Here is a 25519-nt window from a genome sequence, read left to right as displayed (position 1 = left end):
GTCAGCGATGAATGCAACCATGAGTAAGAGCACCCCTGTATAAAACATTGGTGGGAGCTCTACTTTAAGAAAAAAATTGAAAACATCTCCCTGAATAGGCTGAGAATAGGTTTAAGTCAAACACCTGATGAGATGTAAAAATAAATTTAAAAGGAGAAATATTTCATTTTTTTATATCAACTGTTACATCGGTGTCTTAGCCTAGGTTCCCCCAGAGTGGAGTGTGAGACAAAGAGGTGCACGCAAGTCTATTTTCTCTGTGGGGGAGAAAGGCTTGATACCAAGGAACAGGAGCAAGGGATAAAAGAAGTTTCATTGGGAAGATGAAAAGACAGGAAGAATAGCTATATATGAAGTTCCTTCACTATATCTCTTTGTGAAAAAAAAAGAGAAATAAAGATGTTTTTTACTAAAAAGTTTTACATTTTTTACTAATTTTACCTTTTTTTTTTTTCCCTAATTTTCCCTTCAGGACAATGGAATTTTTATATTGTGAGTGCCCCATCGGGAAATTTGAGTTTTACTGCTTGGTATTCTATGTAATTGTTGCTTTGTCCAGCCTAAATTACAACACACTTTCTCTTCTCTTAAAGTTTGGACAAATTTAAAGGTATATTTAGGTTAGTTTTGGAATTTCTCAACTGACAAAAGCTTCCCAATAACATTAAAAATCTTTCCTTGTAAGCATCCTTCATATTAGTCCATTTGATGCCCTGCAAATGTATCTTATTTTGTGAGGGAATTTGGGCTTCAGTTTTTATGAAACACAATAAATTATACATGCAACATATTTCATATCCTTATAGCCAGAGAGTAAACCTGTCACCATTCAATTGAAAATAGGTCCCTGATTGATATAGCACTTTGCCGAGTAGCCTCCATGAAGTGACTGACCCTCTTGTGACTTAAAAATCTGTGCATCTCAGCAGTGATTATTCATCTGTACATGCATCCTTTTTCTATGACATTATTGTTTTTGTGTTTGATTTAATTCAACAAAGCTATAGTGAATATATTCTGTGTGCCAGAAACTGTACTTTGCTCTGGGAATAAGAGATTAAGAAGACACTGTACCTGTTCTTTCAGATTTCACAATCTGATGAAAAAAATCAGAGGTGTGTACTTTCTTTTATATAAGCAAAGCTAAAATAGTGCCAAATAATAATTTCCAGAAAAGCTAACTGGGTAAAAACCAAGTACCCCTGAAAATGAGGGAGAATGGGATATTTTATACAGGAACAAAAATAGGAGATAACACTGAACTGGATATCAAAGACTAAGCTGCAGTGTGCCAGATGGACATGGGACAGAGAGAAGGGGATGCAGATTTTTTTGAGATAGAATAGGGTAGGTGTCATTTGACTAGGAAGTCAAATGACCTGTTATGTTTGGAAAATGCCAAAGGGATCTACTAAGAATGGATGGGGAAAAAATGAGTGAGGGTGAAGAAAGAATGCAGGTGTAGGTGTAAGGGCACTGTAGTCCATGCCCAAGGATTTGGAATTTTTCATGAGATATACCAGGAGATGTGAGAAATGACAACTAACCTGACGAGCACGCCACTAAAATCAGATGCTTTCCTCATACAGCCTACAAAGTCTTTTCCATGACAGCCCTCAGTCTTCCAAAAATTCATGAATAAGCCATCAAATCTCTGGGTTTTATTCTTGGGAAGAAGAGAGAAACCACTGAGGCAGCAGTAGGCTTGATAATACCAAACTGTCCCCGTTGACCAATTTCATCTTTGGCATTGGGGGAAAAAAATAACTAATTGGCTCTGTCCAGGGAGTCAAATAGCTGCGTTATAGCAGCAAACGCTGCCATTATTCATTTGATATACTTATTTAATAAAACTAGAAATAAAGGAATTCCAGTACTTATAAGTTTGTACACTGGACCTAACTCTAGTTCTTGGAAAAAGAAAGCTTTTAAGCAGATTTCCCTAGAAGGGGTAGGAGAGAGAGAAAACAAAGACATAAAATCAGTAAACAAATGCATGAGCTCTATCAAGGGAGTCTGTTTCCCCTTGAATGCTGTATCTGCATTAAATGCACATTGATGACAAATGGAATACCTCCATTTACTGGCAGGTCGATCCAGAGAACCCACAATTTCTGATGTATAGCTCCAATTTCTGTACACTAGAAAGCTTTCCTTTCCTTATGAAGTTCTTTAGAACTCTCCCTTGGGGTTTTGTTGCCTACAATGATGAAAATACAGGCAAAAAAAAAAAATTTTAGATGGAACCAAAATGATGAGAATAAACATAAAGAGAGTTTCCAAAGACTATTTGTTGCTAAATGAGTGCAGTCATGTGCTATTGTGCATATGTCTTGCGATCCTGGTTCAGCCTAGTCCTGGAGATCAATATGCATTACTAATCAAAATGGCATGAGAATTATAATGCTACAGTCACCTCAGCGATACCAAATGGCTTTCATTGTAATCTCAACTTTGACAGCCACATGTTCCATTAAAATGTTTCAAAGGTAGGAATGGATGAAATGAACAATTCTCAAATAATGTTGGAAGTCTTATTATCCAAAGTAATGTTTCCATGTGCAGGCACTTCCCAGGAGAGCACACATGGCTTAGTTCTCCACATCTACTCACTTGTCTGTATATCACTACCCACTGTTAGAGTACTGGGGTGCTTTTCTCAATAGGCAAAAGTTAATCTTTACCAAGCAGGGAGCACTGTAGAGTCAATCTCTTTTCCTCCCCCTCTCCCTGATCACTGCCAGATAGGGATTCAGAATCTACTCAGCAGAACTCACATCTTTCCTCATGGGCTGTCCCAAAGCTAGATAGGTTAATGGGTAAGGCAGAATGGTTTAGCCAGAAAAGAATTTTAGTACACTACATTTGGGGAAACGGCTAGGTTGGGCTATATCAGAAACCAAATAAAAGACACTTAAATGGACATTTACATGCCTTGCCTTTTCTGGGGAAGTGAATTTGTGAGAAGGTTTTGAAGGTCAAGCATCCTCAGGTTGTAACTTAGCTTTAAAGTTTATTAGTTATATCTTTGGACAGGTCACTTTATTTTCTCTATTTTCACATCCATAAATTGGCCAAATCAATGGTCCCTAAATTGTCAACATGTTGTGAGGAAAAATTGAGTGAGCAAATTGAAATTTGTGTTCATAATTAGCCTTTGATAAAAGTACACTAGAGTAATTATTACTATCTTGGAAGTTAAAAGCTGTGTCATCAGTAGAGGCATTTTTAACTTGTATAAGCAATTCTGAAAAACAGATACTATTCCCTAGTCATTGGAAATCAGACTAAATGATTTACATTCAAGTTTCTATGTAATACATACCATGGTCATTCAGTCTTTCTACAATTCTGCCCAGATATTTGTCTATTCTCAAGATCACATTTATACCATGACTTGCGTGTGTTTGTGTGTGTGTGTGTGTTTGTGTGTTTGCAGAGTAGGAACCAAGTTTTACAAATTGGCATATTATAGGAATTAAAGATAACTCCGTAGGAATTAAAGATAACTGAGTAGATTACAAAATTGTTTCAAAGGTCGATCAGCAAAATGGAGGAAGTTACCACTGGAAATACTCCCCACTTCCTCCCCAATTTAGAGGTGAGATATTAGAGGAGATTTGTCTGAACCTAATAGAAACTTCTATTACCCTAAGTGAGCTCTAACTGGAAACTTAGGTCTTTAAATCTTATGTCTGGTCACCATTAAGATTTAGGGTATTTACAAGATATGTGGATTCCAAAAGTCAGTACTCCCAACTGTCAGCTGTGTTGTGTCAAATGCTGGGGCAACAGGGATTCTATTAGCTCCATTATGTTAATTATCACCTGTATGCTTGAACCTTACCCTGTGCCAGATTATGTTTAGGGTTCTTTCTTACTATGGAAGAGTTTAGAGCTTCCCCATGGATCTAAGGCCTACTATGAAGACTGTCTCCCTACTCCATAGTCTTTGGTGAATTTTTCCTATAATGTTATCTAAAAATGTAAGGAAAAGATGTCACTGATTACAATGAATAGAACTACAGTACAAACTGATGACAATCAGTTTATATAAAGTCATGAGCAGAATTTGAGGAAACTAATTAGGGATTGCACAGTGTCCCAGTGCCAGTATCAGCTAGGTAAACATGAGTGTTCTAACATGATGGAACTAGTGAAAGGAGCAAAAATTAATTCCCATTGTTTAGCTGTATGTAAAGGACTGTTTCATAACAACTGGGAAGAGAAAGATTGCAGGAGTAGATGCCCCAAACTCAATTTCTTCTAGCTCTATTTCTTAATTTCCTTCAGTTTTTCTCCCTGTTGACTGAAGTTTGAGGTCATGGAAGTATGTTGATGGGGGCAAACTCCTAGCACAGAGTAATATGAAAATGATGGGAGAGTGGATCTGGAGGGACAAATGGAGGATATACCTTCCACTGATCAGAGGAACTTCCCAGAGGAGTGGGGGAAATAATAATTCAGATAAGTACTTCTTTTTGGAGAAATGTTGCATAGAACTGATTAGACATTTTTTTTTATGCTGAAAAAGGTAATGTATCAGGTATAGCTATTAAAAACAGAACAACCAAGGTCACCAATTTCAGGGAAGACATATATAACCACAAATTAGATGAAAAGAGGCAGAATATAAAGTTTTCACACTCCCATGACTACAAAAGCAAGGCAAATTAAGAGTATGTATGGAACTTCAAAAGTGGAGTAGGAGGTTTGGCTGATGCTGGGATATAATTTCCAAGTCTTTGTAATGACAAACTGCCTTCTTACGTTAATTGTGTTATAATGAGATATAAAACAAATGAAATGAATTGAAATTGGGTAGAAATAATACATGGTATATAGAATTTGCTACTCAAAATATTTTCTACAAACCAACAGTGTTGGTATTATCTGGAAGTTAGAAATTAAAAAATTTGGGCCCCAGCCTAGGAATTATTGAGTCACAATCCGTGTTTTAACAAATCTCCATAAGATTCATATGCATTAAAGTTTCAGAAGCACTGATCTAGTTATTTCTTCTTTGGTGAACTGGAGGATGTGGTTGTACAATGAATAAATGAGGAAATAAGACTGTAGCGAGAGGTCCTGTGCTAGGAGTTGAGGTGGTTTTATTGAGTCTATGAGCACAGGAGAGTGGAGGCACTAAAGATTTCTATTATCATCCACTGACTAGCTGAAGTCAAAATAATTACATCAGGAGTTTGTGGATACACTTTGTCTCACTTTGTCCAACGGATTGCCACTAAGTCAAGGGAGGAAACTTCAAGATAAGGATGTGATTATGATCATCCCCCTCTACCTTGATCAATTGCCCTGCATCTTGCTGCCATTTAAGAGAGGTAAGGCCTCTCCAAAGAAATTACAGTGGATAGGAAACATGGCAATGGTAGATGTCTAGTGTATTTGTGAATCTATCTACTCTGTCAAATTATTCCTAGTATCAGGATTCACTATTCAGAAGTTGGAACCAGTTGGAGGATAATGTAAGTAGTTTCATTGATGTCGTATCTTCTAAATATAGATAAATATTTAGAAGATACGACATAAATATATATAAGATATATATAAATATATATAAGGATATATTTTGACCAAAGCTTATAAACTATAACTTATAACTGCTTATATATTATACATAAGTTATAAACTTATTACTTATAAACTGCTATATCTCTAGCACCTAGGACAAAGCCTGGCAGTCTAGGAGCTTAATAATATCAGTTAAATTTCTTGAATTATTTAAACTATTTTCCAAAATTCACTCAAATCTTAAGACTAAATCTTACCCCCATATACACCAGGCAATTAAGAGGTCTTACCAGATCAATTCACATAAACAATCAGCTATTGACACCTTGGTACAATATTCAGGCCTCCCTTGAATTTGTTGGAAATTCTTTAAATATTGTGACATTCAACAGTTGTCTATCACAACTTATGGATTCAAGCTTTAATTACTATCTTGACCACAGGGATACTACTAGTTTCTTCCTCTAAAAAATGAATTGAAAAAGAAAACAGGAAAAATATCAACAATGAATGGATCTATCCTATCAACTGTAAGAGAAATTTTCAGATAAAAGGGACTACAGATTATTATAATGACAGCCCAGGGAAGAAAAAAATTCAGTGCTGATTTTATTCTTGGACATTTTAAATTCTTAAGAGGGGGTGTTAAGAATATGCCTTATTTTGGGACTGAAGCCACTATTAACAGAGAAACACAGTAACATGCTCATACCAAATCTGAATAATTACATAGAGTTAAGAGAAAGCTGAAGTGGAGGTAAGGTATATGTTGTCTCTAGGATGGGTATAAAGGATATCATGGAGAGGGAGAAGAAGGTGCAGCAGATTAAAAAAAAAAAACAAACAATAATAACCCACAAAGACAAAAGGCTCTATTTGGTGATTACTAGAATAAGTATTCCTAAGATAGCTATAGCAGGAGTCCTACAAGTGTGGTCCACATACCAGCAGCATCAACATAGCTTATGAACTTACTAGAAATTTAAGTTATTGGGTCCCACCCAGACTTACAGAATCAGACATTCTGAAGTTAGGTGTCAGAAAGCTGCCCTTTGACATACCTTCCAGGTTAACTGTAATACATGGTAAAATTTGAGAACCCCTGGTACCATTTTGGGAAAAAATGTCAAATGAAAAGATCAGGTTGCAGACACACTTTGAATATTCCAAGAAGCCCTGGTCTTCACTATAGGCAATTGTGTAGGTCAATATTCAGGATATCTGAAGTTGGGGAGAGTGTTGTGCAGTGTAGACTTAGAGGAGGTTCCTAATTTATCTATGTTTGAAATATTTCCATAATTTGGTATTCTTTCTTCAATAAACTGATCATTTATGTGTTAACTTTATTTTTCTAAGATTACAACTTTGTTATAGATCTTTGTTTTTTTTTAATTTGAAGTTAGTAAAATTCCAAGATATTACTGATAATAATATTCATCTTAGTGAGATAACTTTGGAGATGTAATATTTCTGTTTTGAAAATAAGTAAGAAGTATTTTTGTTGACTTAAAATCTTATTTCCCACATTTCTCTGTGAGCTGCACTCTTTTGTAGTTTGGATGGATTCATCATATCTTTTTCTCCAGAAACTGACTTCTTCAAGTTGTCCCTAAAAGGATGCTGTCTAGACAATATCCACATGAACTTTATTAATTTCTTATTGGAATTATTACTTTGAGTGTAGTCTGATCCATATTCCAGTACACAACAACAGCTAAAGCCCAAACCCCCCAATAACAGAATGAAGTACAATAATGAGATCCTCCAGACAGTTCCTGAGGTATGACAATGAAGGGGAAAAAAAGTGCATCACAGACAATCTACTAAAGAAATTTGCAAAGACAGAAAAAAAAAAAAACCTTTTATATAGCCAAGAAGATACAACCCATTACATACATCTTCTCAAGATAAACAATAACTGGATTCAAGTAAGAGAACCTGACAGCACCATTTCCCACATATCATAGTTCATTGTAGTTTCACTTGGCAGTTGGGGTGGCCAACTGTGTTAGCTAAATGGCTTTCTCCAAAAATAAATAAGTAAATAAAAAGACAAACTTCTCACATCTTCATGACAAGCAGTAGTTTTAGAGCAAGGCATCAGCACTGCTAAATGTAAGCTACTACCTTCACAAAGAAACTGGGAAGTAGGGGTACCATTTTAATTGTTGTTGTTGTTGATTCCATCTGAAAGACATGGTTCCCAAGCCCTTGAGAAAGAAACACATTCTTTGGTCCTAAAGCTGGTGGGAAGCTTCTTTAGCTGTTAAAATTTAGCAATTCTATTAATTCTGACCAATGCATAGTCTTACAACTATGACCACTGTCAAGACATGAAACATTCCTATTACCCCTAAAGTTCCCTCATTTCCCTTTATACTTAATATTCTACTTCAGATCCAGCCTTAACAATGACTAATAGGTTTTCTGTCTCTACAGTTTTGCTTTTTTCAAATGTCATATACATGGAATCATGTAGTAGACATTTGCATCCAATTTCTTTCACTTAGTCAAATACATTCGAAAATCACCCTTATGTATTGTTTAATTACCATGTATTTATTAATTTTCCAAGTATTCTCCTGTTATTTATTGACTTGCAGGTTTAACCCTTTATGGTCAGAAAAGATATTTGATATATTTCAATCTTTTAAAATTTGTTTCATGTTTGTGTTAGATTTTCCCATTTTGTGTTCTAATACATGATCTATTTTAGAAAATGTTTCATGTGTACTTGAGAAGAATACATACTCTGTTGTTCCAAAATGTAATATACTACATATGTCTGTTATGTCCACGTGGCTTATAGTGTTGTTCAAGTCTGCTGTTTCCTTATTGATTTTCTGTCAGGATGATCTATCCAATGATGTAAGTAGAGTACTGAAGTCTTTTTTTTTTTTAAGATTTTATTTATTTATATGACAGAGATCACAAGTAGGCAGAGAGGCAGGCAGAGAGAGAGAGAGGAGGAAGCAGGCTCCCTGCAGAGCAGAGAGCCTGATGCGGGGCTTTTGATCCCAGGACCCTGGGATCATGACCTGAGCCGAAGGCAGAGGCTTTAACCCACTGAGCCACCCAGGCGCCCCAGAGTACTGAAGTCTTATACTATTATTGTATTGCTATCTATTTCTCCCCTCAGTTGAAGAGGAAAGAACACTTACAGACTCATTTTATGAAGCCAACATTACCCTGATACAAAGCCATGAAAAGATATCACAAGAAAATTACAAGCCAATACACCTTATGAAATAGATATGAAATTCTCAACACAATACTCTCAAACTAAATTTAACAGGACATTGAAAGGATCATACAGCATCATCAACTGAGGATTATCCCTGGTATGCAAGGATAGTTCAATATATTCTAGTCAATAAGTATGATACATCACATTAACAAAAATGAGTAAAAATCATATGCTTATCTCAATAGATTCACAGAAAAAAGTTTTTAAAAATTCAACATTTTTTTCATAATAAACACCCTTCACAAATTAGGTATACGAGGAATGAATCTCATATAATATAGGCCATATATGAAAAGCCCACAACTAACATCATACTCAATGATGAAAAGTTGAAATCTTTTCTTCTAAGATCAGCAAAAAAAAATCAAGAATGACCAATCTCATCACTTCTCTCCAACATAGAAGTGAAAGTCCTAGCCAGAGCAAATAGGTAAGAAAAACAAATAAAAGGCATTCAAATCAGAAAGGAAGAAGTAAAATGGTCTCTAACTACAGACACAATCTTACATATAGAAAACCCTAAAGACTCCAGCCAAAAGCTAATACAACTGATAAACAAATTCAGCTGCAGGACACAAAATCGATGTACAAAAGTCAGAGTATTCCTATACACAAACAATCAACTGTCAAAAAAATAAAGAAATTAAGAAAACATCCCCATTGAAAGTGCCATCAAAAAGAATAAAATACTTAGGAGTAAACTTAACCAGGAAGTAAGACCTATATACTGAAAACTATAAAACACTGATGAAAGAAATGGAAGAAAACACAAATAAATGGAGAGATATCCTGTGTTCCTGAATTGGAAGAATAGAGTTAACATGTCTAAACCACCCAAAGCAATCTATATATTTAAGCAATTCCTATCAAAATGCCAGTGGCATTTTCAGAGATAGTGGGAAAAAAAAAACACTAAACTAAACTAGAATTAATATGGAACCACAAAAAACCCAAACAGCTAAAGTAACTGTTAAGTAGAAAAACAAAGCTGGAGTTATCACACTCCCTAATTTCAAATTATATTAAAAAACTATAGTAATCAAAATAGTTTGGGACTGGCATAAAATAAAAACGTAAGTCAACTGAACAGAATAGAAAGCTGAAAAATAAACCCATGCATATATGGTCAACTATTCTTCAACAAGGGCATCAAGACTATACAACAGGAGAAAGGATTATCTCTTCAATAAATGATGTTGGAAAAATGGGATATCCAGATGTCAAAAAACATGAAATTGGACGCTTATCTTAAAGCATACAAAAAAAAATCAAGTCAAATGGATTAAAGAACTAAATGTAACACCTGCAATCTCAAAACTTCTAAAAGTAACCTAGGGAAAATCTCCTTGACATTCATCTGAACAATGATTTATTGGATGTGATACTAAATGCAAAGACAACAAAAGCAAAAATAGGCAAGTTGGATTACATCAAACTAAAAAGCTTCTGCACAGCAAAATAAGCAACTGACAAAATGAAAAGGCAGTCTATGGAATAGGAGAAAATATTTGTAAGCCATATATCTGACAAGAGATTATTAACCAAAATTTAAAGGAGTTCATGCAACACAATGGTAATAAATAAATAATCTAATTTCAAACAAGGAAGGAACTACATATACATTTCTCCCAAAAAGACAAACTAATAGCCAATAGGTATATGGAAATACATCAGTACTCATCAGGGAAGTGCAAATCAAAACCACAATGAAATATCATCTTAAACCTGTTAGGAGGACAATTATCTTTAAAGAGTAACAAATATTGTCAAGGAGGTAAAGACAGTGAAATCTTGGTACACTGTTAGTAGGAATGTATATTAATGCAGCCATTATGGAAAACAACATAGAAGCTTCTCAAAAATAATAAACAAAAAATACATAAATAAATAAAACTATCATATGATCCAGCAATCTTACTACTAGATATTTATGCAAGGGGAATGAAATAAGGATCTCAAAGAGATAGCCACACTCTTATGTTCCTTACAGTATTTACAATGTCAAGATATGGAAACAACCTATGTGTCCATAGATGGACAAATGGATAATGAAAATGTGGTATTTAATGGATATATATATATATATATATATGCACACACACACACAATATAGATATACTATATATATAATATGTAACGCACACATACACGTACACAAAGGAATATTATTCAGACTTAAAATAATGAAAAAATGAAACTCTGCCATTTTCAACAATGAAGATGCATCTTGAAGGTATTATGCTAAATGAAACAAGCCAGACACAGAAAGAGAAATATTATATGATCTCAGTTATTTGTGTTGTAAATTAGTCAAAGACATAGAAGCAGAGAGTAGAACAATGGTTATCACGGGCTGATGAGAGGTGAAAACAGGGAAGGGATGTTTAAAATGCAAAAAAAAAATGTTAAGATTAGTAAGGTCTAGAGATCTACTATACAGCCTAATGCCTATAGCAAACACTACTTTACTGTATGCTTAAAATTTACCAGGAGAGTAGATCTTATGTTAAGTGTTGTTACCATACACTTACAAACAGTAACAAAGGAGACAGCAGGTAACTTTGGAAAGTGATGGATATGTTTATGGCCTTGATTCTGGTAATGGTTTATTGGGTGTATTCTTATCTCCAAACTCATCACTTTATTTAGGTTAAATATGTACCACTTTTTATATATCAACCATATTTCAATAAATTGGTTTAAAAATAACTTTAAAAAATATAAAAAACAGTGATAAGAAAAAAGAGAAAATACAAAAATACAATTATAAAAATTCTCAAATAAAACTAGAGAAAGCAAAAAAACTAATGGAAAACCAAAAAGAAGGAAAAAAATGGTAAAGAAAAAGATAAAGGCAAATAGAAAATAGCTACTAATGCAGTAGATATTAAACCAACTATATCAATAATCATTGTTAATATTAATGTCTAAATATACAATTAACGTGGATTTAAAAAGACAACTACTTTAAATATAAAGACACAGAAGTGCCTGGATGGTTCAGGCTGTTAAGCATGTATGTTTAGCTCAGGTCATGATTGGGGATCCTAGGATCAAGACCCTCATGGGGTTCCCTGCTTTTCCTTCTTCCTCTGCCCTCCTCCCCACTCATGCGTGCTCTGTCCCGCATTCTCTCTCTCAAATAAATAAAAAAAAAATTTAAATAAATAAATAGACACAAAAGGAAAGGAATAGAAAGAGATACACCATGATAACACAAATCAAAAGAAGGCTGAACTTCCCATATTAATTATAGATAATATAGAACTTCAGAGTAAAGAAACTCATTGGGGAAACAGAGGAGAATTGCATAATGAGAAAGGAGTCAATTTTTCAAGAAAAACATAGCAATCTTAAGCTTGTATGCCCCTAACAACAGAGCACCAAAATACTTGAGACAAAAACTGGTAGAACTCCTGGGAGAAATGGGAAAATCCACTATTATAGTTGGAGTTGAAGACAACATCCATTGATTAGTAATTGATATATCTAGCAGGCAGAAAATCTGTAAGCAGACAGTTGAATTGAACACCACCTTCAGTCAACTGGGTCTAATTAACATTGATAGAATATTCCATTCAAGAACAGCAGAGTATATATTCTTCCTAAGCTTACACGAAATTCACCAAATCAGTAAAGTGAGTGATAAAACATAGCTTAACAAATTTAAAAGAAGGTAAATCATGAAGTATGTTCTCACACCACAGTAGAATTAAATTAGAAATCAGTAACACAAAGATAGCTGGAAAATTTCTAAATATTCAGAGATTAAACAACACAGCATAAATAACACACAGATCAAAGAAGTCTCAAGAGAAATCTTAAAATATTCTAAGCTCAATGAAAATACAACATATTAAAACATATGAGATACACCAAAAGCAATGCTTAAAGTGAAATTTAGGGCACGGAATGCATTTATTAGAAAGAAGAAAGGCCTAAATGTCTAATATAAGCTTCTACCTTAGGAAACTGGAGAATAAAGAGAAAATCAAACCCAATGTAAGACAAAAACAATACTTAAAATTAGAGCAAAAATCAATGAAATTGGGAAAAAAGGAAATCAACAGAAGAAATCAGTAAGATTAAATACTGGTGCTTTGAAAAGATCCGTAAAATTGAAAGCCTCTAGCCAGGTTAATTAAACCCACTACCCCCCCACCCCCACATACACACCAAAAAAGCAGACATAGATACCAATTATTAGTATCATAAATGAAAGAGAAGTCATTGAAAGAATAAAAAAACACAAATAAACAGTTTATGTTCCAGAATTTGGTAACCTAGATGAAACAGACCATTTCCTTGAAAGATACAAAACTACCAACACTCACACAAAGAGAAACAGAAACAGATAGCCTGAATAAACTTATACCTATTAAATAAAGTGAATCAGTGATTAATAATCTTCTAAGTCCAAATTAATTAACTGGTGAATTCTACAAAACATTAACAAAATGACAGGGATTTTCCACAAACTGCTCAAGAAAATACAACAAAAGGAGCAATTCCTAATTCAATCTATGAGACCCAAATTATCTTAGTACAAAAATCAGACAAAGACATTGCAATAAAGGGAATCTAGAGGCCAATATACCTGATGAACACAGACTCAAATATCCTCAAAATATTAGCAAAAGAATTATATATCATACATATATACCAAATAGCCCAATTGCTCAAAACTGGTTCAGAATTCCAAAATCAGGGCACCTGGGTGGCTCAGTGGGTTAAGCCGCTGCCTTCGGCTCAGGTCATGATCTCAGGGTCCTGGGATCGAGTCCCGCATCGGGCTCTCTGCTCAGCGGGGAGCCTGCTTCCCTTCCCCTCTCTCTGCTTGCCTCTCTGCCTACTTGTGATCTCTGTCAAATAAATAAATAAAAATCTTTAAAAAAAAAAAAGAATTCCAAAATCATTTAATGTAATCTATCACATTCACAAGCTAAAAAAATAACATGCATGATTATATGAAAGATGCAAATTTTTTTGAAAAAACTAAATGGCCATTTATGATAAAAACTATCAGCAAACTGGAAATAGAGGGGAATGTCTTCAACTTGATTTTTAAAATCTACCAAAAAAAAAACCCTACAATTAAAGTTATACTTGATGAGAAATAAGTTGTTCTTCAACTAAGATCAGAAACTAGGCAAGGATGTCCATCCTTACCATTCTTATCCAATATTGTACTCTAGTTCTAGCTAATGCAGCAAGACAAGAAAAATAAATAAAGTATACAGAAAAGGAATGGAGAAATAAATCACTTTTTGTTTATAGCACTTTTTATTTGTCTATGTACAAAATCCCAAAGAATCAACAGCAAAACCCTCTGGAAATTAGTGATTATATTATGGTTGCAGGATACAAGGCAAATACACAAAAGTCGATTGCCATCCTACATACCAGCAATGCACAATTAGAATTTGAAATTTAAAATGCTGCATTATTTATATTATCTCCTTCCAAAAAGTATTTAGGTATACAGGTAAGCCTTAAACATGAATTTGAATTGCACGGGTTCACGTCTACACAGAATTTTTTTTTTACACTACAGTACTTAAATGTATTTTCTTTAAATTTTCTTAATATTTTATTTTCTCTAGCTTACTTTATCAAAGAGTGTAGTATACAGTATGCAGTAGGTACAACATACACGATATGTGTTAACTGTTTATGTTATTAGTAAGGCTTCTAATCAATAATAGGTTATTGGTAGCTAAGTTTTGGGATTCAAAAGTTATACATAATTTATGACTATATGGGGGTTAACACTCCTTACCCTTGCAATGTCAACTAATATGGGTATAAATGCAACAACATATATTTAGTATTTCTATGCAGGGGACTATAAAACTCAGGTAAAGGAATCAAAGACATAAATAAGTTGATGTATGCCATGTTTTTGTATAAGAATGCTCAGTAATTTTAGGATGTCAGTTTTTCCCTACTTGATCTGTGGATTCAGTATGTCAGCAAAATCTGTAATTATACCTCATCCTTCGTCTCTGATAGTAATAATTAATGTTCCCTCTCAATCTTATCAGTGTGACTAGATGCTTATCAATTATATTGACCCTTCTGAAGAACCAGCTTTTAGCTTCATTAATTTTCTATATTTTTTTTAAAGATTTTTTATTTACTTGACAGAGAGATCACAAGTAGGCAGAGAGGTAGGCAGATATAAATGGGGAAGCAGGCTCCCTGCTGAGCAGAGAACTCAACGTGGGGCTCCATCCCAGGACCCTGAGATCATGACCTGAGCTGAAGGCAAAGGCTTAACCTTCTGAGCCACCCAGGCACCCCAATTTTCTATATTTTTAAATTTGTTTTCCATTCATTGATTTTTGCTCTTACCTTTATTATCTTCATCCTTCTGTTTGCTTCAAAATTTTTTCTATTTTTTTCTGTTCCAATCTCTCTCCTTCATTGGAATTCTAATTACATATATGTTAAAATGTTTGATACTACTCTTCATCATTTTGGATGCTGTGTTCTGTGCATTCTTTCTCACTAGTATACCTTTTACTTTTCTTTTTTTTTTTTTAAAGATTTTATTTATTTATTTGACAGAGAGAGATCACAAGTAGACGGAGAGGAAGGCAGGCAGAGAGAGAGAGAGAGGGAAGCAGGCTTCTTGCTGAGCAGAGAGCCCGATGTGGGACTCGATCCCAGGACCCTGAGATCATGACCTGAGCCGAAGGCAGCGGCTTAATCCACTGAGCCACCCAGGCGCCCCACCTTTTACTTTTCTTGATAGGATTTTTATTTGACTTTAGTTCCTATTTCTTTGATGAAATTCCCTCCATCTTTGTGCAGGTTGCTCACCTTTTCTACTAAATCTTTATAAAAACTGATTATAAAGTATCTGGCTCCAAGTACTAGGTCATCTCTAAATCAAGCCCTTCCTTTTTTTGTTTTTTAGTAAAAATAAATATTTCCTTTTATTTTTCATTGCATTTCCTTTTGACAATGCTTTGTTTTCTCTTGCCTTTTAATTTTTGATTGAATGCCAGACCTTGTAACATCCCATGAAGAATATTAGAAAATAAGATATGTGTTATCAATCTATAAAAATACACACCTCTCTTGTCAATCAGTTGTGGAGGATTAAGCCAATCTCATCAGGAATTTAGCTGGGTATATATTAAGTTGTTCTTTTTACCCTTCATTCCACCACAAGCTTCAGATTCCCTTAATTATGACTGCTTTTTATAAAAGTGGCTGTGATTGTTGAGTTCTTCTCAATGTTTTTGCCCCACCCTTGTCTTTTAGCCATTATTGTACATCTGTTTCAGAAGGATGTCTGTTCTTTGCCTTTTCTGAGTATTAAGCTCATATTGCTTGCTATGCTGATGCTGGGAAACAGGAACAGTTTTGTCCTGGTCCAGCCTGAGTGTTACTTATCTCCTGTGATTCTGAGCCAGGAGGTGGCATTCTCTTAGCATTCTTGCCCCCTCCCACACTTTCATAGCAGAAAGCTAACTTCTACCTTGAATCTGTAGCGAGTTTTGTGCAGGAGTTTATTACCCTTTTTCCCTGCTGTATGAGACCTCAAATAGTATTAGTATGGAAAACTAATATTCAGCACATTTTACTGTGATTTTAATAAAGAAGAATTTACTAATGCCAATGAACTCCATTTCATATTGCACTTTTAAAAAAAAATATAAATCTTCATTCAGTTCTACTTTTGAGTTTTTTGGAATACACATTGAATGAAACTTCAGAAATACAGAGATGCAAACTATTTGCCAAATGCACATTTTCCTTTCTATATTATGGATGATAGCCAGCATTTTCTTTTCTGTTTTCTATTTTTCATTCTATAATTTCCCTGGAACAACTTTTCTGAAGCCTTGACATCATTTTTAAGTTTTAGTTGGAAGGCTGCTTTGCTTAATTGAATCCCACTCTGCCTGAGAGTGGTTAATTATCAGAACAGCCACTGTGACATGCAATTCCCTGTAGTATTTTTGATGTTTTCCAAGTCACATATGTGCATGGCTTGTTCTTTGTGGCAAAAGAAGTCAATCAGGCAGAACAACGTATTTGGATAATTTAGAAGTTATATATGAGAAAAGGGGATCTATACACACCTGTATTTCAAGGTCTTCCTGTCAAGGGTGCTAGTCTAATCAATCATTACTTCTAAATTCACATAGTCTATTTATCTCTTGCGTTGAAGTGTTGAAAGCCAAGATTAATGATAGCAATGGGGAGTGCAGCTTTTGCAAAAGATAGTGACAAGATATCCTTGGAGAATCTTTTCTGTGTTATCCAAAGTTTTCTAATAGACTAGTATGAAAGTAGAAATATTTTGGTTACTCAGCTTCCTCACTTGGGTGTAAAGGTTAAAATTATATACATTGTCCAGACAGATTTTACATAGTGTTGTTTTGCCATTAGTTGAATGGTTCATTAATTTATATCTAATCTGTTTGTTTGTTTGTTTGTTTGTTTCCCTGACAACACTGCATTCACTATAACAAATCCAATTGACTTTTCCTGGCTATTTTCACAATATTTCATTGCAATTTGCTCCATTTTGTTTGGAATAAAAAATATAGCTGACATTTAATGCTAAGAGATTAAGAAACAGTGACCATGTTAACACTGTAGTGTTAGCACAATTTTGGCTAGTCTGATTTATTTAAAGAGGATAGTAAATTGCTCATCAATATGAGCAATGCATAGTGTCCATTTAGGCAATACAAAAAGAAATACATCCCAAACAAAAAAATATGTTTCTTGTCTTTTATGTCCTACTACACAAATATATATATAGAATAGTATCATAGATAGTATTTTTTTAAAAAAGTATTTTCTAGCACACCACTATCTGTGGGATGTTCAACTTCTTAGCATGCATAACATAGAATAAACTCATGTAAATTTTACCCCAGTTTATCACTCTACCCACACTTAATGTTTTTGCTTAAAAATGCAGTACTATGAAAACTCTGAACTTATGACCAATCTCAAACATTTGGTGCCCTCACAGAGCTCCATACTTAGACATCTGCCACTTTCCCTGGCATATCCATTCTATTCCTGCTCACTGATCAGTCTTAATATCCAGTTGGAATGTTATTTGTGCTCCTGCCTTTCACTTTTTTGGTTCAGAGTGGTAAGTGCATTCTTTTGTTATATAATCTATCTTACTGCATGGTAATTTTCTGTTTATGTTTTGTAAAAATTTTATCTCATATTTCACCCTTATACATTGACTACTGGAGGAACAGAACTATATCCATTAGGTTTTGTTTTTTTTTTTTTAATCTCAGTATTCCAGGATATCACTTCTCATTTAACATGTATTCATTGAATGATAAATGACTAAACTACCTATTTGATGATGGATTGAGTAAATAGAAGAAAGTACTTGGGTTATTAGTAATTAGTTGATCCTAATGGGAAATATGCCAGGATCAGCACAGTTCCACTTCTACTTGAAGAAAAACCTAAAATATATTATCTTTTGGCAGTGACCTACCTAACTGCTTATTTGAAGAGGATTTTCTGAAAAATTTAAGAAAACAGGTACAAGTAGATACCAAAGATTATCTTCCTTTGTCTCCCTCACTTCAATGCAGACAACACTCCTGTTTTGCAAAGTTCAAACATTTCATCATTTTGTTGTTGGTACTATTATTGAACAGCATGCATTTAGTGTTATATACTTTGTTCTGTGTTTCAGAGCCCTTAGTTCTTATTACAACCTATGATCAGAGTTCTGGGAACCTGACAATTATTCAGTAGTTAGTAAGAGGCTCATCATCAGTTGTTCTTAAACCCAGCTATATTCAAAGATAGTCTCATCGGAGCCACAGAATTGTTTTCATTCAGAGATGTTAGCTCTTGGTAACAATACATGAATCACTATGCGAAAACCAGAATGAAAGTTTGCTAATTTTCCATGAGACATGTAAGACTTTGGATCAACCGACAATACTTTTGGTTTGACCAGAATGGTCTCACTGTAGGTAAGTTGCTTAGAAGCCAAAGTATCAGAAGTGTACTTGGTGATCAAAATTTGATGAAAGGAAAACAGAAGTTATAATGCAGGACATATAATTAATGGTGTTGTGGTCTGATGGCCTTGCATGCAATCCGCATATTAATTTTAGGTATTTTCGAGTATCCTCTCCTATTGACCAGTTTGAATGTGCACTGCCAATGTTTTTTGTTGCCATTCACTTTTTCTAACTTTATTCTTCCACTCAAGGTCTAGTCAGTGACCTTTTGACCAACAGTCTTTCTCTTGGTATGTTCCGGTCTTCAGTCAGGTTACTTTCACATTTTGCTGCCTGCGAGTCTCTTCAAGAGGGTCAATTTTTAAAAAATTAACATATAGTGTATTATTTCTTTCAGGGGTTCAGGTCTGTGATTCATCAGTCTTACACAACACCCAGCACTCACTACAACACATACCCTCCCCACTGTCCATCACCTAGTTATCCCATCCTCCCACACTCCTTCCCCCAAGCAACCCTCAGTTTGTTTCCTAAGAGTCTCTTATGGTTTGTCCCCCTCTCTCATTTTTCTTCTCTCCTCCCCTATGATCCCCTACCTTGTTTCTTAAATTCCACAAAGCAGTAAGATCTTATAATAATCATCTCTGATTGACTTATTTTTCTTAGGATAATACCGTTAAGCTAGCCACGTTATTTCAAATGCCAAGATTGCATTTTTGATGGCTGCATAATATTCCATTGTGTATGCATACCACATCTTCTTTATCCATTCATCTGTTGATGGACATCAGGGTCTTTCCATATTTTGGCTGTTTTTGACATTGCTGCTATAAACATTCCTGCTATAAACAAGCCTTTGGATCACTACATTTGTATCTTTGGGGCAAATACCAGTTGTGCAATTGCTGGGTCTTAGGGTAGATCTATTTTCAACTTTTTGAGGAACCTCCATGCCGTTATCCAGAGTACCTGTACCAGTTTGCATTCCTACCAATAGTGTTAGAGGCTTCCTCTTTCTCTGGATCCTCACCAACATCTGTCTTTTCCTGACTTGTTAATTTTAGCCATTCTGACTGGTGTGAGGTACTATCTCATTGTGGTTTTGTGTTGTATTTCCGTGATGCCAAATGATGTTAAGAACTTTTTCATGTGTCTGTTGGCCATCTGGACGTCTTCTTTGCAGAAATGTCTGCTCACGTCTTCTGCCTATTTCTTGATTGGGATATTTGTTCTTTCAGTGTTGATTTTCATAATTTCTTCATAGATTTTGGATACTAGTCCTTTATCTGACATGTCATTTGCAAATATATTCTCCCATTCTGTCAGTTGTCTTTTGGCTGTTTTTTGTTTCCTTTACTCCTTTCCTTTGCTGTGGATGAAGTCCCAATTATTCATCTTTGCCTTATTTCCCTTGCATTTTCAAATGTGTCTAGCAAGAAGTTGCTGCAACTGAGGTCCAAGAGGGTCAATTTTAAACATCTCTATCGTAAACCATCACAGCAACAGTGAGTTGATATTTCAGTAATAAACCAGGCACTGTTCCAATTATTTTCTTTTCATAAAATTTAATTTTCAACAACTTTTTATATAGTTACTTTTATTTTGCTGTACAAATGAGGAAATATTGTCTTAAGTAATCTGAATAAATTCCTCAAGAATACACAGTATTAGGTGGGGAAGTCATGGTAAAAATCAAGCTCTATGTGTTTTCAAAATCGGAGTACATAACATTTGGAAGATTATGAGTTTATTTCATTACTTAGCTCTCAGAGGGAAAGTTCATTTCCATATCCATTTTCTTGCGGACATGCCATTACTGCCACCACGTTCTTCCTACAGCAGCTATTATTAGTCCCTTTCTTTCTTCTTCTTTTTTTTTTAATGAGGTAAGTGATAGATAAATACATTAGGTGAGCTGTCCAAAGTCACACAGCTAAGGAAGTGGCATAAAAAACTTCAGAATCCAAGACTTTCTGGCTTCAACATCATTGAGTTTTCTATCCCATGATGTCAATGAAAATTTGTTTTCCTACTCAAATTAACTAGAGAAATAGAAATATTTTTTATCCCTCAACTGGAGAAGGACTGTATTCCAGTGGCCAAGTTGGATGGGGTTACCCTCTCCTACACTCACAGAAATAGGTATTTGACTCTGTGTGACTTGGGTTTCTTACCCACCTTAGATACCAACATTTAAGAACTTCAGATCTTTCAGGGAAAAGTAATGAGTTGGTTCTTCAACAGTCATTAGGGCAGACTGGGAATTTTTTTTTTTTTTTGAAAAATTAGTGTGATACAATATATTGTATATATATTGTATCTATAGTATGATACAGTATATTTTATAGAAATATAACCAACATTGAAATAGAATGGAAAGAAATTTTACATTTCCTCACAAAATTCCATATTCTTCCCCATAGGTCGCATTTCTACTAGGCTTTTCTATGCATAATATATACATAAATTAGATTATGATTTTGTGCCCTAAATTTTCTATAAGTAATATTCTCAAGAATTTAAGGTTCACAAATGACTTCATTGGTTGGGGGGAAACATATGAACAAACTTCCCTGCTTGCATTGTTTTTCACTAAGCTTTCAAATGATAACATGGATGGGAATGTCTTGATTCTTTGGGCCCAGCCATGGTGTGGCAGGGGGGAAAAGGCACTGGAGACTTAGGAGGTAATTTTCTATTCCCGTACAAAAGCATACGTAACTAACAAACATTAAAACTATCATAGTAACAGGCATCTAACAGTTAATGAGTTATTAAGTTCTAATTATATATCAGAGAATGTTAGCTCTCATCTTCACAGAAGTACCATAAGCAACTATTACTAGTTCCATTTGTAAAGTGAGGAGAAAAACAAACAAACAAACCTGAGCTATAACTTCCTTTAGTAACTCACTCCAGATCATGAAGTTAGTGTATCAGGCATAGTTCCAATAGAAAAATAGAAACTGAGATAATTTATAACACAAGGAATGGATCACAGGTAGCAAAAGGACAGAAAGGGGGAGAAGTGAGAGAGCCTAGAGATTCCTGTGAGGTAAGAAGTCATTCACTTCTGTGCTGGAGGGACAGATAAAAGAAGTAGTGTTACACCAAAATTGAGTATCATTATTCTGCATGAATCTACCTCTATGCCCTTAGGAAGACTAATGTTTTGTAATTTTAGTTAAAACCATTTTCTTCCCATTGCATCAGTTTCTTGCTTGAATAGTACCTTGTAATATGGACAGTAGACTTGTACAAAATTTTAAAAAATAATTACATTTAGAGGTTGAAGAATTTAAAATGGCTTGTTAATCTTTAAAGATTGGTAGATCAATTCAGTCCAAGCTAATCCTCAAAAAGGAACAACCAAACAAAAAACTGAAACCTGTGCATTGGGATTACATTCCTTAGGTACTGAGATTTAAGAATAGAACAGTGACATGATAACTCATGAAACCAGTAGAACTCATCATGGTACCTGGACAAATGATCCAGTTATATTCCAGAACAAGCAAGATTTGGGTGATCTACTAAAAATTTTTTCCAAGAATTGTATTGGACTACAGCTAACCAGCAATCTTGGGAGTATCATATATGGATAGGCAGAATCCAAGAAGGAGAAACAAACCATAGATGGCTTTCTGCCAGCCCTAACTCAAGTAAAACCTTTAAGCACTAAGTCAATTTGAATTCCTGGGCACAGGAGGATTCAGAGAATGGAGATTCATTCTGATCCTAATCTTTATTTTGAGCCTAGGTTTCTTTACTCAGAGGGAGATGACCAGTAACAGCTTCTTGACTTGCTAAAAAAAAAAAAAAAAAGTAACTGTGACAAGCAGAGCTGTGCAAACTAGGTGACAAGCAACTGATATTCCAGGAGGAGAAACCAGCAGCTGTTAGGCTTCCCATTCCAAACTGAATCCAGAGATCCCTTCCTATTGCAGGCATTCTAGAGAAATCCAAACATTCCAAAGGGCAGTGCAGACTAGGCCCCAGGATATATTTTTCCCCTTTTGGTGGGAGATAGGGCAGAAACTGGGATATGGAATTTGGAGAACTCAGACAAGGAGAAAGGAAAATCATACAGTGCAACAATCTTCTGAAGTTATTAATGCATCAGGACATAAAGAAGACAGGTCATTGATGAGATATGATAATATCAAAAGAGATAAGAAGGAACAATGGGCTGGATTCATTTGAAAATTGATCAGCAATGCACATTTGTCATTGATGAATATCTAATCAAGAATTTATGAAAGTCATCTTGATAACTCATTTCCAAAAATTTTTTGCCATGATAACATAATGCCTCATCCTGTGACTTTTGTTCTCTTGATGTACAGTTAGGAAGATTTGACCTAAGACAGGTTGAAGATTTTGACTCTACAATAAGTGGAGAAATGGGAAGTAGCTATTTATAGTGTCTTTGCATGGGTATCACCAGGGATTCTGTTCTTACTATGGTGTTTAGTTTTCTTTATAGGACCTGAAATAGGCCCTATACATTCTCAGTCTGCACTAAAAAGGAAATTAAAATAAAGGATAGCTAGCTTTTGAATGTAAGTTTAATATCAATGTACTTTATAGGCCTTTCCTCTTCATAACTCTCTTTCCAATTTTATTTGATGCCAGATGCATAAACTACAGACATTCTATTTGAAACTGTTAGAGCAAAGGCAGTTAAAGGAACTATTTTGAAAGACTATTATCTAAGATATATAGATTTTAAAAAACTACTGAATAATTTAGGATGGAGATTTTTGTTAATGCCATGTTAAATTAATCTAACTTCATTCAACATTTTAAAAACATTTTAAAAAGGTGACTTTTCTGGAAGCATATAGATTTTGGAAATCCATGGTCTTTTAAGTCTTGCATTTTTGATATATTAAACAAATCTGTTTCCAGAATGTTAGAACCCTAGATGACCTTGGGAATCTAGTCTAATCCCATCATTTTCTGATACTTAGAGAGTAGTTTCCTTCCCCAAAGTTATTCAGCAATTAGGGATCAATAAGATTTTAATATGTCAATGATATGTTGACATGTTGTTCCAACAGACATTTTATCAGGAATAATGCCTACAGGGGCGTCTGGGTGGCTCAGTCAGTTAAGTGTCTGCCTTCCACTCAGGTCATGATCCCAGGGTCCTGGGATGGAGTTCTGAGTCAGGCTCCCTGCTCAGGGGGGAGCCTGCTTCTCTCTCTCCCTCTCCCTTTCCATCCTGCTCAGGCTCGCTCTCTCGCTTGCTTGCTCTCTCTCTCATATAAATAAATAAAATCTATTTTTAAAAAAAAGGAATAATGCTTACACTCTCCAGAAATGTTAATAGGTACTAGTAATCTCACTAGACTATGAGAAATATTGGATAGTTCCTGAGAGTCAGGGATCAGTGGTCCCTCAGATGGTTAATACAAAGAGAATAACTGATCCACCAATATGCATAAGGTACTGTCATGTCCTGCCTTTCATCATCCTCCATAAGTATCTGGGATACTATCTCTTTGGTTTCAACTTTTTTCAGCTATGATCCTAAATTTCCTCTTTTGACCTACAATATGTCTGACCACTGACTCTTCCCAGAGCCCCGTCTGTGTAACACTGAACCCAGATTCCTTCAGTTGATAGTTTGGTCAAGATCAAAGAGTTGGAACAAAACTAGCCAATTGTCTTTCTATAAACTATATATATATATATATATATATATTTTTTTTTTTTTAATTTAGCAATATACTTTGTTCCTCTGTGAAACTTGCCTTGAGAGAAGCATTGTATATGGAGACAATGGATAGGATTTCCAAACGGCAGTACTGAGTGTCCAGAATAATGTTCAATGCTTGGTCCCTTCTAATCCTAATTAGGCAGCCAGTCAGATGAACTGCATAACACCATTCATTATCCAGCCTTCTGAGCCTCCAAAATAAAATCCCAGATTGATCGCTAGCCAAAAATAAAGCTTCTCTCTCCCCTTCCCACGGCCAACTATTATGTTTATACTTCAAAATGGAAATGATACTTCAGCTATCCATCAACTGAAAGCCAAACGTGAAGTTCACCCAAAAGCAAAACAGGCAGTTAGCTAGGCAATTGCTTCATTTTCAAAAGTTCTACATTAAATTCAAATGTTATTCGAGGTTCACTGCCATTCAGATTAAATTGACATTTAGAAAGAAAATATGCATTCTTTTCTAACCTTTAGAAATAACATAGAATTTAGACATTTCAATCTTGTTTCTTTTCCCCTTACTTGTGTTCCTTATCAGTTTATTCAGTGCCCAAACAATTATTTCTTAACCTTTGATAGGAAGTGATGAACTGGTCTAAGAAAAGCAACTAGTAGAGACACTTCAATATTGCAAAGAGTTGAGAACATTTTATCCCAGCTTTTGAAAACCAGTTAAAATGGAAACCAATCGAGTTTTTTGGTTGCTGTTTGTTTAGGGAGGTGAGGTTTCACATTCTCTTTGATGGAACAGAAATACTTTCTGAGGAAAGAAAAATAAAGAACAAGTTTTTACCATTTCTCTTATCAAATTACTCTTCCCTGTCTTGAAACCAAGAATAAAATCAGAGCCAACTTATTCTACTTGAAATGTTAAAATTGGTCTGAATATTTTCTATGCAATAAGGTGAGACTATAAAATTAATAGTGGAGAATATTGGTCAACCATTTCTTCCACAATGAGCATGGAATACAGAGAGGGTCAGGAGTCAGACCTTACATGAAGTTCATTCATGGATTATTCATGCACAAGAATAAGAA

Source organism: Lutra lutra, chromosome 14 (genome assembly GCF_902655055.1).
Source record: "Lutra lutra chromosome 14, mLutLut1.2, whole genome shotgun sequence".
NCBI classification, from domain to species: domain Eukaryota; kingdom Metazoa; phylum Chordata; class Mammalia; order Carnivora; family Mustelidae; genus Lutra; species Lutra lutra.
This window is presented reverse-complemented; position numbering follows the sequence as displayed.